The 13157-nt window shown below is 43.3% G+C and overlaps 1 protein-coding gene across 4 annotated transcripts in view; it reads right to left on the minus strand.

The window, feature by feature from the left end:
• Nucleotides 1-13157, minus strand: part of B3GNT2 (UDP-GlcNAc:betaGal beta-1,3-N-acetylglucosaminyltransferase 2) — a 54165-nt gene that overhangs the window by 20915 nt on the left and 20093 nt on the right. Inside the window, exon 1 of one of the 4 annotated variants that reach the window (XM_063918481.1) lies at nucleotides 4692-4793. The exons of the other annotated variants lie outside the window; for them this stretch is intronic. The gene's annotated coding sequence lies outside the window, so the exon portion shown is untranslated. Of the gene's footprint in view, nucleotides 1-4691; nucleotides 4794-13157 lie in introns of those variants that run through there. 4 annotated transcript variants of the gene reach the window in all.

Consider the following 13157-nt stretch of genomic DNA (forward strand, 5'->3'; position numbering starts at 1 on the left):
TGGGGGCATAAGTGTACCTGCATTTCACTAAATAGGAAAACTACAGTAAGAGTGCGACACATGCAGACCTGCAGCAAAGCTGTAATCAGACCGACTGCTGGAGGACAGGTGCAAATAAACAGCCAGACACATCTACAGTAGTGTACTGCTTTGCATATGGATGGAAATACATGCACTTTTAAAAGGCAGTCACACACTGATGCGATGTTTACCCTGCCAACATATCGGAACCTGGGTACACATTGAGCGATGTATATGAATGACGAAACGATCACTGCTTCGATCTTCATTAGCATACATGGTGTCGCTAGTGATATCATCAAGTTTGATGTGTAGCACATCCAACCTAGCAACCACGCACATATTGGGCGTACACACTGCCTGATATGTGCTGAATTGAGAGATGTGTTGGTCCGATCCACCGGATCAGATGACATATCATTCAGTGTGTACCCAGCTTATGAGTAATTTACATCTATTTTGCAAATAGATCTTCATCAGCCTCTTGGTCCTTACAAACCACTAATATTTCCCAAGTAATAATACTCTAGGAGACAGATTCAATTGTTTTTACCCGCTACCACTAGGAGCAATTCAGTTGTTGCTTTGTGTAGACGCTCGACAGCCACACGTATGACATTTCAACTCGCAGCCTCCTGAGGTTGTGGACACACAAGCAGGACTTTAGACAAGTTTAGCCGCTACGTAGCTTACTGAACACAACTGTATTTATATGCTAGTCACTCCCACAGCCTAAAGGTGGGTACTCACGGAGCGATCGCTGCTTAAAATCTAAGCAATCTGACTAGATTGCTTAGATTTTAAGCCTGGTCGCTCCGTGTGTACCCCCTACAGATAGCGATGCGCAGCCCCGTGCATCGCTATCGCTGGTGCTAGATTGGCCTGCCGTGAAGGCCAATCTAGCAGGTCGCTGATTTCACGCCCACCCCCCCCCCCCCCCTGTCTCACCCCACATGCTCAGCACACATTGCGCTGTGCTGAGCGGCGGGAGAGATGTGTGCTGAGCGGTTCGCTCAGCACACATCTCTCCCGCATCGGCAAGTGAGTACTGGCCTTTAGTAAAACAAACTGCCCTGCTAGCGTCAAAGTGTGATAACGAAGAACAAGTTTAATGCATCTGTTACATATCAGAACAAAACATTTCCCTTAATTTTTTTATATAGCCATCAACATATAGAGGGCGATTTAATGGTTTACCCCGGCGCCTGTCACTAATGGGTGCCAGATTGAGCAATTCAATTGTTGATCCATTCGGGCACAAGTGCTGCAAGAAACCACATTTCTGCTCGCAGCCTCCTGAGGTGGTGGTTTGGGCGCGCAGAACAACTGAATTGCTCCATTGAGCTTCCATTAATTAGCGACACCCATAATACAATTGAATTCATCCCATACAGCATAGACTGTTCGCCTCAATAGATACTGTCAAGACAGCTGAATATTAGCTAAGGAGGGCAAAATAAAAATGTCACAAGTCATTATAAAACAAACATATTATGGTCATAACATAAACAATCAGACACCCAAGACTGTTGTAACTGCATTTTAAAAACCGACCAGCATCACCAAAATAATTTTCAAATTTACCAATATTGGTCTTCCTATGTTTACATGGCTATTTGAATATATGTTTACCATTTGTGGAGCTACAAGTAAGGCTAGGTACATGTGGCCGACCGATGTAGTGACATTGGTAGCATGTTCACACCGAATGATATACTGATAACGGTTCACATCCAGGAGCATGCTGTCTGCTGTCGGGTCGTCACATCCGATGTGCAGAACATCCGAATTAAGGACCCAGATGTCTGCGGGCGGGAGCAAGCAATCATGGGTACACATAAGAATAGGTGTACGATACGTTGCTCCAATCTGTGGGATTGGACACCATTTTGAGGCCAATTAAAAAAAAAAATTATTTTCCCGCAACCGCCACTAGAGGACGCCCAGCAGCAGCAATTCAATTGTTCTGCGATTTGGGCGCACAGGACACATTTTTTCTTGCAGCCTGCTGAGGTGTAAGAAAAAAAATATACTGAACCTGGGCACTTTGGGGCATCCAAGCAGGACTTTGGACGCCCAAAATATGGAGTTTAGACGGGTTTAGCAGTTTTTGACAGCTGAACTTGGTCTGTTTGGGCGTGACATGTGCATGGGCGCCCAAACACAACTGAATTGTGAAAATTGTTTGGGCGTCTAAAGAGTCCCATTTAGACGGGATTTGTAGACGCCCAAGACAATTGAATCGGCTCCATTGTCGGATGTCTACCCAGCCTTAGTATTAGAATGTTTGGACTTCCTGCATCAGCGTAACAACTGTACAAAAAACAAGTAGAAGACAAAACCATGCACCCAGATTAGCCATAACATTAAAACCACCGACAGCAAATGAAGTGATCTTGCACCTGTCACGTAGTGGGATATAGGCAGCAAGAGAATAGGCAGTTCTTGATGTTGGTGTGTTGGAAGTAGGGAAAATGGGCATGCTTAAGGATCTCAGCAACTTTGACAAGGGCCAAATTGTGATGGCTAGACGACTGGGTCAGAATAGCTCCAAAACAGCAGATCGTGTGAGGTGTTCCCGGCGTACAGTGGTTAGTGTCTACCCAGAGTGGTCCAAGGCAGGAAAACTAGTGAACAGGCAACAGTGTCAGGGTGCCCAAAGCTTATTGAATGCACGTGGGGAGTGAAGGCTAACCCATCTGGTCTGATCCCATAGAAGAGCTAATGTAGCACAAACTGCTGAAAAAGTGAATGCTGGTTACGATAGTAAGGTATCAGGACACAGTGCATCGGGCTGCATATCCACAGACCAGTCACAGTGCCCACGCTAACCTCTCTCCATCACTGAAAGAGCCTAAAATGGGCGTGTGAGTGTCGAAGTTGGACCATGGAGCAATGGAAGACCTGGGCAGATGAATCATGTTATTTTAGGTGGATGGCTGGGTACGTGTGCGTTGTTTACCTGGGGAAAAGATGGCACCAGAATGCACTTTAAAAAGAAGGCAAACTGGCAGAGGCAGTGTGATGTCCTGCGCAATGTTCTGCTGGCAAACCTTGGTTCCTGGCATTCATGACATGTACCACCTACCTAACCATTGTTGAAGACCAAATACACCCAGTCACGACAATATTAGGCCGGTGGTTTCAATGTTATGGCTGATTGGTTTGTAGTAGATGACCCTAAAAACTGTTTCTATAGGGACAGTGAAAAACAAATTGTGCTCATCAGACTATCCCTGACTTTCCACTTCAGCAATGATAAAGTCTGTTGTAGCATCTCTTACTAAAAAAAACAACTATGGCAGCAGACACAAACCAGAGTTTAGAATACTGTAGATCGATGTCTAGAGAACCACTGTTACAATGGGGCCTCTGACTGCTGCATTTTTCCAGCTAGTAATTTGTCACTACCGTGTCTAGTGATCTTTGGAAAGGTGCAACTAATCTATCAGGAAAAACTACCTCTGGCTAATGTTATTGCATGGCAACATCTGAGCCACTGGGTTATTGGATCATAACAGTTTGTACAGAAACAGAACTTTCACTATGTTAAATAGAGAGGTTTTTCTAGCCAGCCAGGGTAGCGATCGGACTCCTGGGGGCAGATTCAATTGTTTATCGCACCCATGACTCCTGTCTAAAGTGACCCAATGCTATTCAATTGTTTGCGCATTCTCACACCCAAATGCTGCAGTTAAGGAATTTCTATAATCAGACTAAACAGAATGGAGAGACGTGCAGAGGGCTGTATGGCCATTACCACTCTGCAAAAGACTAGTTTTGCAATGCAATGATCTTTTCCAGCTTCACCCTACACTTTTAATAGGACACGTTTTGCCCCTCCATGTTGCAATTCGTCAGACAAGCTCATTTTCATGTGCATGCCAATGTGATAAAAAGTTCACAAACAACTACCACACATAACAAAAGGCAGTAATTTAAGCCATAAAAGGAAGCTAATCTACGCAGTGTTCTAGGGGAAGGTTTGTATTATATGAAGGTGGTGGTAATAAAATTTACTTTTACACAGTATGCCACTCCACATTTCCTAGCACCTTCGCACAATGCACTGGTAGCTTGTGAAGGTATCTCTAAGAGCGGAGACTTGGCGCTCACCTCATAGGTCAGACCGTCTAGGCGGACCAGGAAACAATGGAGGCATTTTGTGGTGCACATCGTATGCAAATGTCCTTCACTGAGACAACGATAAGGCTAAAGCGGGTACTCACGAAGCGATCGCTGCTTAAAATCTAAGCAATCTGACTAGATTGCTTAGATTTTAAGCAGTGATCACTCCGTGTGTACCCCCACAGCGATAGCGATGCGCGGCCCCCTGCATCGCTATCGCTGGTGCTAGATTGGCCTGCATGCAGGCTTAATCTATCAGGTCGCTCATTTCACCTGCTGGGTGAAATGAGCGTCTCCCCCCGCACGCTCAGCACCCGTTGCGCAGTGCTGAGCGGGGGGAGAGATGTGTGCTGAGCGAACCGCTCAGCACACATCTCTAACCAAATCGGGCCGTGAATACGGCCCTTTAGAGAGATGCAAAAGCTACTACCCCACTGAAATACTTCTGGCGCATGACCGCTTTAAATAGTCAGGTGTGGGAAAGAGAACGGCATTTCTGTTACTTCCTTTCAAAATTGCTGTGCTATCACCAGGTCATGCACCTGTATGTCAGCTGATCTGTCTTTACCCAGAACACTGCAATCCCATCACTGAAACCAAGTCTTCTTGTTTATGTTTTACATCTTTTTGTTTGTAAATGTAGCAGGTACAAACAGGTGCACCCGATACCTAAAGACATAACAAAAAAACAAACAAAAACAAACAGTAAGTACAGCAAGATAAGCAGAAAGAACAATAAAACTAAAAGATATTACACTGATTCTAGAGCGTCTCCTGTATTTGATTGGGATCTGACTGCTTTATGATGATTTTTACAACTATTTAATTCATTACTGACAATACCTTTAACTAGTTGCAATCCCAGTGTTTTTCTTTGCTATTTCTCCATGTTTCTGAAACCATTTTCTACACTTACCACAGTATAAAGTAATTTTACTATTATGTCAAAACAGTGTAATCAGCAGGAGACTAAAAACCTCATATTTGTTGTTGGAAATGCCACAATCAACACTGGAATTCAACTGATATCGCCGCCCGATCGCCCGTCTAAAGTGACGGGAGATCGCAGGGGAGATATTCAATTGATGCTATTTATCGTGCCCACTAGTGTCGAGTTTGCAAAGGTAAAGCAGCAATACCCGATTAATTAATGTGCGCGATCACGAAAGTGCCGTTTGGGCGTCCAAACTGATCACTTTTCGTACATTTCAGCTCACCATCACTGGGGACTGCGAGCTGAAGTGAGTCTCCCTGCAGTTCAGTGCGCCCGAATGGAGCAACAACTGAATTGCTCCATCTAGCAGTGGCCGAAGTAACAAACAAACAATTGAATTCCCGCCAATTGTTTTGTTCGCGGCCACAATTCAATTGCGCTGCTGTTCTGGTGCACAGCAGCCACTGAAGACATATTTCTCGCAGCCTCCTTGGGAGCGAGAAAAAAATATGTGCAAATTCAGCACTTTGGGCGTCCAAACAGTAGTTTGCAATTTTACACGGCTAAACCCTGTGTATTTGGGCGTGACATGCGCAATATGCAGGGGGCCCAAACACAACTGAATACTGACAATTGTTTGGGCATCTAAACAGTCCCATTTAAAATAGGAAAAATAAATGCCTGAAACAATTGAACTCCCTATAATACAATCCAATTTCATAAATGTATTTATGTGTTAAGGTGCATACACACCGAGATCCTTGCTATGCCCGATTTTGACTATGATTTCCCTTGAACTCCCAGAGAGCCCAGATAGCACAGATTTTGACTACAGTATCTGTGCTTGAGATTTTGTCTATGTACGATCTTGACTAAGTGCCAATTTTACCTATACTTTGTACTAGATATTACACTAGTCAAGATTGACCTGTCTGCACAGTCTATCTAGCCTTGCGATACCGACCCCGCGGGAGTGCGCATCGGGATCGAATCGGTATCGCAAGCTACCTAACACATTGAGATCTGCGCTAACTTTCCTTAAGATTTTGACTATATGGTCAAAATCTTACAGATTTATCTCACCGTGTGTACACACCTATAGCGTTTAAATTTGTGAAACACCAGTTATTATAGCTTTAATGGCTACTGATCGCAAAATATAAAAAATAAGCTCAAATAAGATGAGAATACAACAGTATTCTACCAGAAAAAAAAAAAAATTCTACAACCACAAACACCCTGGGGCCGATTCAATTGTGGCACACGCTGCATGCTGGCCGTCTAAATGAATAGGCGTCTATCAGAGCTATTCAATTGTTGTTCCGTTCAGATGCCCATTAGCCACGGTACATATTTTTTTATGTAGCCTCCGGAGTTTGATGTAAAAAAGATGTGAGAAAAGTTTGTAGTTTTCACACATTTAACATGCCTAAACTTTAAAGCCCAAACCAGAAAGTTACACGGGTTTAACCGCTTTGAGCGGCTAAACCTGGAGATGTTGGACACATAAAATGCTAATGGGCTTCTGATTGGAGCAACAACTGAGTAGCTCTGATAGGCGCCCATTTGTTCTGCTGGGCAGCAGGGGCCATGTGCCACAATTGAATCGGCGCCCTTGAATTAAAAATTATACACAGGTTTGTTTTTGTTTGTTTTTTTAATATGCTGAATGTTGCAATTTCTTGTATCAGGAGGAAAAAACAAAAAACCTTCTTGGTGGGATATAATGAAGTCAGAGTTTGGAAGCCATGCGTGATGTTTGCCGAACTCAGACATTTTTTTTAAAGGGGCAGAGTTCGGCCAGCATCATGCATGGTTTCCAAACTCTGACTTCATTACATCCCACCAAGAATGCTTTTTTGTTTTTTTCCTCCTGATACACGAAAGTGCAACGTTCAGCATATTAAAAATTTAGACTTGTATATGATTGCCCCTTTAAAAAAAAAAACACCCGAGTTCAGCCGCATTCCCGCACGGCCGCCGAACTCGGACTTCATTACATCCTGTCCTCTGAATCTATTTATATATATTTTTTTAATGAGTCATAATCTAGTAGTTTGATAGGAGGTACCAGTGCAGTTTTATAAACCCGCAGTCTATGGCAGTTAGTTACTAGATAAGACATTCAAATATACCATTGCTGCACGTTAATTAGTGGAGTACTCCGTTTCACATAAAATTAGGTATGATTGATCTATGGAAAGAATGTATTCTCAGTATAGAAGACTGTTTACAGGTATTATGGACACACCATGCATGCATGATCATGTTAAATCCTATATTCGCTATGGATGCTCATTCGCACATAGGGCCCATAGTAAATAAAGTAATGATCCCATTTTATTAATGCATTCTGGCTGTGCCCATAAATAGAAATGCCAGTATACATATACATTTTAACTCATGTCTCTGCATACCATATACGTCCCGTTTGGACGCCCAAAAAGTTCCCAGTTAACACACGTTTTCTTGCATCACAGGAGGCTGCGAGAAAAAAAATGATGTCCTCCGCAGCTACTGGGTGCCCAAATTGCAGAACAATTGAATTGCTGCTGCCTAAATTATGCTTTACCTTACAATAAAGATTTTCCCTACCTTTTCACCTGCTCATCTCTTTCATGCCAGAAATCTCCCGCTACATGGCGTATTGAGGCAAGATGTATCATCTGTATAACTCAAATGGGGTCTATTCAATTCTTCAATCCCATTTAAACTGCACGGAAGTTATTCAACTGTTTGTGCAACAAGCCCCTTACTCGTGCAAGAATGGGCAGGTTTAGCCATGTCACACAGCTTCTCCCATGCCAAGTTATGGGACGCCTAGCACTCACACCCAGACCCACAGCGCTCAGGAGGATACGAGCAGAAATATGCGATAAGTCTGTTCAGCCTCGGGCTGGTCATGCAGACAATTGAATATCTCCCATGTAGTATAAAAGGGAGCTACAAACAACTGAATCACCCCCTTCGTAATAAAAAAATAAAATAAAAAACACGGGAAACCTAAAAATAAATTTTTTTTGGGATAAGTTGATGTGGAATAACCTTATGTGTATGTATTGTGTACGCGCAGACACATGATCCATCAGCTGTGACCTACAGTACTATATCATGTGTAACTGTGGCATCGGCCGTATATAACCTGCGTACCTATTCTCTCCGTACCTACTGTTTGCATTAATTTTGAAACCTATTTTTTTTTCTACAACAACACGCAGCAGAAAAACAAGAAAAGGGAAAAAAGTATTCTCAGAATACGCTGTGACAACCCAGTTGTATGCTGAGAATCCTTACAAGGCAGGTGGCTTTAAAATCACAGAGTTCAAAACAGGTTATGGCCACTCAGTTCAGCCACAGGATTAGAACCTAATACCATTCAATGACATTACTACGCCAACATGATACCAATAGCATTCTAATCCATAAACTTGCATGGGGAATCAAAATGAAAAATGTTGGTGAAAAAGCAAAACAGAAAAACAAAATATGAACGAGAACACACTATTGAGATTTAAGCTGTGTTTTGCTAACAGATAATGCTGCAGAGCTGATACAGGACACAATTTATCAGTACAGCCAATCGAGCTTAGCAAAAAAAAATGGTGCTACCCAGGGACCCTCACGTTAAGAAACTGGGGTCCTACTCCACTGTTTTTGGGGCCCATCACATATTATGCTTTTGACCTTCCCATAAAGGATCAGGCTACCCCACATGCTCTACATGCACCATGCGGTAGAGAGGTTAAGTGCAAGCAGCAGTTGGGGTAGAGCTGGGGATTAGGGCAGGCAGTGCTGAGAGTAGGGGGGCAGGGGGAAGGGGGGTTAAGGTGCGGACTGACACCCTGGACACCCTGATGCTCACCAACGCAGATCGGTACACAGATGCAGGTGTGACCGAGACTCTCCCCCAATGAGGCCTGCTCCCTGCTGTATTTTCCAGGGCAGACCCTTCACCACCCCAGATAGCTTCACCTACTCCAGCTTCATGTCCTGCACATTCATGGTCGCACTGCCCTGGTGATCTCACTGGGTACCAGGGACTCCAGCGAGTTATTCCCTGGCACTGTGCACAGCTCTGCCGCAGCTCCTTCACTCTACTCTAGATACAACGATACACACCCCTTCACTTCCAGCAGCAGTGTTACCGCCCACAAGCACGTTACCCATTGGCCAGCTGGCTACATGATGAATGAACACCATACTTGACCAATAGCGTTACAGCAGAGAGTTCTCTTACACGCCCAGGCAGATAGTGACCAATCAGGCACCAGAAAGTCATCAATATAACAAGCACACAATCCCAACAGAGCGTGTCCCTGGGTACCCACCCATTATTTAAAGTGAGTCCCCAGTCATCATTTTTGGGTAAAATATGCGCTATAGCGCGTTTCTGCAATCACCAACATCTTTGTGCGTTAAATGAAAGTCATTCAAAGAGCAGTTTCAATCACAATTAGACCCAGCCATGTACCCAATACAGACTAAGGGGGAGGGGGGGAATTCAATTGGTTTGGGCACTGGTATAATTAACGGGTACCCAACGGAACAATTCAATTGTTCCAGATGCCATATAATCCATATAGATTGAGTTTAGCAGCTAAACCAGTCTAAAGTCCTGGTTAGGGCCGTTTTGGCAGGAGGTTGTGAGAAGAAATGTGTCCCACTGTGACATGTGCGTCTGAACAGAGCAACAATTGAATTGCTCCATCAGGCGCCTGCTAGTGGAAGCTGCTAGGGAAAAACCAGTTGAATCGTCCTCTAACACGCAATTTGCACAATGTCCAAAGACAGTAAACCTGCCACTTGGCCATTGAGAAGGGAGAGCATTGCTTCACTACCTGGGAAAATTGGCTGGAAATAGGTACTTATGTTAACTGTACCATGAATAGAATTTATAGTCTGCTTTAAGCATGTAATACCCACAATAAAAAGCTCTCAAAATATTAAATAACTTTATAAGCCTTCCTAGCAGTCTTGCCACGTTGGGCTGTATTCCGCGCCAAAGAAACTTGTGAAGGACACAAATAGGTATGTAGCTCTCACAGAGTTGGATTCAACTAAACGCGATGTGATAAGCTACTGTATGAGAAGGAAGTCCCAGAGCTATTCAATTCAGTGCGCTGTTATGTCAGAGAATGCCGGTACTCGTTCCATAAACTGGGTGTTTTATAGTCAGGAAAACGGGCACTCTCTGATTTAAGTGCCTGCAGTCTGTAGCTTTATTCGCAGAAAACAGCGCAGCGACAGTAGTTTAGTCGGATTTCTGCTCACACCCCGGGAGGACAAGAAATAGATAAGTGGCTGTGTTGCTTTGCCATGCAATACTTTCCCTCAAGTATGAGCAAGAGTGGCATTGATTTACTCAGCAAGTATAATGGTTTTATTCAATTCAATGTACAATGCACTTTAAGAGGTTGCATTGATTGCACCTTTAGGCATTTTTTAAGCACATACAATACATAGAATTACTTTTACGATTTCATTAATACCCCTTTTCCACTAGCTCAAAAAACACGGGTAAATGCACGGGGGCGCGCATTTACCCGTGTTTTTGGCAAGTGGAAAAGGGTAAACCCGGATCAAGTGACCCGTGAATCCTACCCGGCTATTTACCTGGGTAGGACACGGGAATGATCCGGGTAGGGTGTAGTGTAAACGGGAGCCGTGTCGATGCGACACGGCTCCCGTTTACACTGTATGGATGGGCGGCGCTGGGAGATCATGTGATCTCCCTGCGCCGCCCCTGCCGTGTAGCTAGAAGCGTCACCAACCCGGCATATGCCGGGTTGTGACTGCTAATGGGAAAGGGACCGAGCACGGGTCGCAGCAGGGGGCAGCTCCCGTGTCAGGCTCCCGGCTGCGACCCGTGCTCGTAGGTGTAAAAGGGGTATAAGTGATGCTGTGAAACTGCAATATGAAACACAACCCCCAAATCGCTTTCTTGTGGTATTTCAAAAGTTAATTTATGTTTCCAATTGCAAAACATTAGTTACAGTAGGCTGGGTAATACAGACATTATCCAGTGCTATAGGCATTCGTTACCAAGCACAATAGACATGGGATACTTCCATTATAGATTACTTCTAAATAGGTAAAAATGCACACCATGTTTTTCAAGTTTTCCAGCATTTCAAGTTAAACATGCTCACCTTACAGCACAGTATGGTGCACTTCCCTAAACACTATTATCACGCTCGTTAGACGTGTGGTGGGGTGTGCCGTGTACACGGAACATGTCAAAAAACAAAGAACAAACACTTTATCCCATTTATCCAGCTAAAAAAAGAAAAAAGCTACACTGATAGCCAGTAGGGATACGTGTTGCAGATAAAGTGGTTAGCATTCTTTGGGGGGGTATTCAATTAGTGACGTTTTTTTGACCAGTCGAAACAACTGCACTTTTCGCCCGTTTTTAGGTCGAATTTATATTGACCTATTCAATGTCCGTGCCGTTTTTTCGACTGGACGAAAAATCCGGCATGAGCGAAAACCACGTGAATCGGCAAATTGGCCACCAATCCACGTTTTGTCGAATTTGCGGGCATTTGACAGTTTTTGGGTCCGTTTTCGGTCATGCAACAAAAAAATATTTTTTTTTTAAAAATTAAAAGGCATGGCCAAAAATGGATTCAAAACCACCCGCTATTGAATACACAGAGATCGAATTAGGGCCGATTTTCCAAGCTTCGGAAAATTCATCACTAATTGAATATACCCCTTAAATTGGATACACACTATAAGATTATCGGTCTAATTTTTCTGGTTGGAATGAAAAGCTGGTAATGTATGGGAACAACTGGCAATTGCTGTAAAATATCAAATAAGACATCAAAATATGTGTTCCAAAAGCTGAAGGGATTTTCCCAATCCAAGTTTAGAAGTTTTTTTTTTTATATAAAAGGAGATTTTGCGTCTAAAATGATGTACTGTTGAAATGAAGAACTTCCCTGGCTCTGAACTATTCTCCATTCTTTGTCTTCACAATGTATGAAAATCAGGCTTTATTGAAAGGGAATATTCACAATAGATCAGCAACATTCTGATCGAACACTCTGCTTATGCCATGCTGGGGAACGTGTTGAATTCAATGTAGTGGTTCAGCGTGTGTAAACACAATCATACACCGTTACCCGCAGCACAGAGTAATACAGCTATTTAAATAAATAAATAAATAAATAAAGAGCAAGACTGTGGGACAAATTTATCAAGTAATAATTGAAGCATAGCCCTGGATAACACCCATTTTTCGGGGGGGGGGGGGGGGGGTGTACCGCAAATGTATGAAGGAGGTAACAGCAGATATATCCCCAATTTCCAACAGCAGACCCCATAGATTTCTATGGGAGCTGCTAGGCTGTCAGATTTAACAAGCTTGGCCTGAGCTACTTGCCACATGTTAAGAAAACACACTTTGGGTCGGAGCTTGCATTTACTGAAATACCGAGTTAAGTAGCAACAATTTCCACTTGGCTATGTCATTAGTGTGCACACTGGCTCAAACAAACGGTTTATCTGAAGCTGATGCAATAGATCCAAAGGTAGCGCTCCTATGTTTCTCTGTTGCGCCCCCCCCCCCCCCCATTCAAAATATTTAACGATTTATGTCCCCATAGTTCAAATTGCTAATAACCTTAAATTAACGGCATAAATGGGAACATTTTTCTTAGCTATTTGACCTTCTAAAAGGACTTAAAAGTATTGTGTCGATTTTATGTTTTTTAGGTTATGCTGCAGAAAGGTCTCTGCCTTGCATCACTCTGGAGGGCAGAATAATAAGAGAAAACCTAAAGCTTTCTAGATGTAACCAGTTGGCTTGCAGTATCCTAGGTAACTAAACATACAACCTGGCGGATTCAAACAGAGTTGTGTGGTGCAAATTTGATGGATGCTAATTTGCATCCTCTGCTTTGCTGTATGAGCTGCTTCACCTGCATTTCTAGCTAGACATAAGCCACTCGCTGTGAGCAATATAAAATGCGCGGCCTATCTTACTACTTATAACGGAGCGGGTAGTACACTGCTTTCCAAGATAATTGCCATGAACACTCAAGGTAAGTTTGCATTCATGATTGAC

This window comes from Pseudophryne corroboree, chromosome 4 (assembly GCF_028390025.1).
Source record: "Pseudophryne corroboree isolate aPseCor3 chromosome 4, aPseCor3.hap2, whole genome shotgun sequence".
Classification (NCBI taxonomy): domain Eukaryota; kingdom Metazoa; phylum Chordata; class Amphibia; order Anura; family Myobatrachidae; genus Pseudophryne; species Pseudophryne corroboree.